This window comes from Ochotona curzoniae, unplaced genomic scaffold, assembly GCF_017591425.1.
Source record: "Ochotona curzoniae isolate NIBS_2020 unplaced genomic scaffold, NIBS_Ocur_1.0 scaffold_4683, whole genome shotgun sequence".
Taxonomy (NCBI): domain Eukaryota; kingdom Metazoa; phylum Chordata; class Mammalia; order Lagomorpha; family Ochotonidae; genus Ochotona; species Ochotona curzoniae.
The window spans coordinates 12,120,299-12,122,448 of NW_024467121.1; positions in this window are offsets into that span (position 1 = coordinate 12,120,299).

Genomic DNA, 2,150 nt, shown 5'->3' on the forward strand with positions numbered 1-2,150 from the left:
TTGGAAAATGCATAATATGAAAAGGAAAATTAGATTTAAAAGTTATTTTCTTTAAAAAATAATATTTTTAACTGAATTCATTTGTGCCCTTATACGTACTAATCACAAGTATACCCCTTCCTTTTCTGCAACTACACGTTTAATGTGCTCGCAATATTTTGGGACACATGATAGACTTAACAATGTCCCTCTCTGTAATAATTCAGTGAAGTGTTTGAAAACCTTTTAAAGATTGAGTGTTATAGCATTCTTAGAAAACACAAATCTTAATGTTACAATTTCCTGCAACAATTCACAAACTGAATCAATGAAAACAAAATGCTCATATTTACTTGAATAAGCCAAGATACAAACTTGGCAAATGTTTTGAGCATTAATTTATGAATAATGTTTTCCTCAAAATGCAGACACAGCTGTGTGAACCATGAAGCAAGGAAAGAAATATAGTTCAACCCACGAGCCTCAATCACTTGCTTGAATTTTGAAAATTTGAGAATCTTGAAAATTTTCCTGTTTCCTCATGCAAATTAGCACCATCATCATGACGATTCACATATGTGATCTTCATGAGATTGCTGATACAAAACTAGTTTATTCTATTATTAAAATGTTCAGAACTATTGTAAGTTTTGTGCTTTTGCTTGTGTGGAGTGATTTAGTCTTTTATAATATCATACAAATTTGATTTCAAAAATGGACAGATCATGCAAAAAAACACAATTAACAATGTATTTTAAAATGATGAGCATTCAGGCTGTTTCACAGATTTTTAAAATTCATTACTAAAAGTAAAGATGCAATAAAAACATGTAAAAAGATAGAGAGAGGTAACCATGAAGGAAGATCTATGGATAGAAAATGAAAAAGAACAGGTTGCTCATCATCCTTATCAATTAGAGAAACTGAAATTGAATCACAATGAGATGCCACTGAAAGTCTACTAAAATGATCATTGCCCTTCCTCTCTAAAAGAAAAAAAAAAACTGAAAGATTGATCACTGGTCAAAAGCACTGAACAGGGATGGGCATCTGGCCTAATAGTTAAGATAAGGAATTGAAATCCTGATTCCATTCCTGAGTCCCACCTCCTATAATACCCATTCAGAGAGCAAGTGTCAATAACTTAAGCAGGTCCCTGAAATGTCCATGAGAGATCCAAGCTGAGTTTCATTTCCCTGGTTTTTGATAAGCCTGGTTCCTGCTCTTACAGGTATAGTGAGTGGATGTACAATTTTTCTCTCTCCCTCTCTGTGCTTCTACCTCCCCTTGGAAAAATAAAAGAAAACTACTAATAATTGCTTGTCTCTGAGAGTGATAAAAATAATTTGATGAATTTGTAGAGAAATAAATGTTTATAGTCAGTTTAGTTGTAGTTGGACTTGCAAACTGGAGGCACACAGAAAACATCCCTATCATTATCACACATTTATCCACTCACAATCTTCCTTTAATTAGCAATCTATTCATGGAAAGCATATTACAAAGCATGACAAGCTAAGGTTTTGGATATTTAAAAAATAGTTTTCAAATGTTGATGCTTCATCATAACATACAAACTGGTACATGCATATATGTTAACTTTATGCAATTTCTCACTTTTTTATCCATCAAAGTCTGCATTAACCCAGGAGCTAGCTCTTTCATTTCACCCTCATGTGTCAACTCCAGCAACACACTGAAACACATTTACAAAAAATACAAATGCTAGCTGTTGCAGGCTCTCTCAATACAGCTAAATTCAGAAGACAATTATTTTCTTTAAAAAAATCAGTCGGCTCAACACATTTTCAACAGGGGAATTTTTGGAGCATTGAAAAGCACATCTGTGCTACAAGGAAAATATTTCCTGAGCAGAAAAATTCTTTATGACTATGCCAAATATCAAATATTCAATCTCATTTTGGAAGGTTTTTTTCTATCCAAAGTTCCTTTTCTTGAGTCAGTATGACTTGAAAATATGGTCAAGCAAATAATAGCAACGTCGTAAGTTAAGAAAAAACAGCTGAGAAAATCAAATTCTGCATTAAAGGATTACATTCGTAGATTACGGTGGTTTTTAAAGTGAGCTCAGCATTTCCAGAGTGTAGGGATGGGCTTGACGATGTGTACCTCTCTCAAAGGCAACCCCTTTGTTCGCACTTGCAGACATG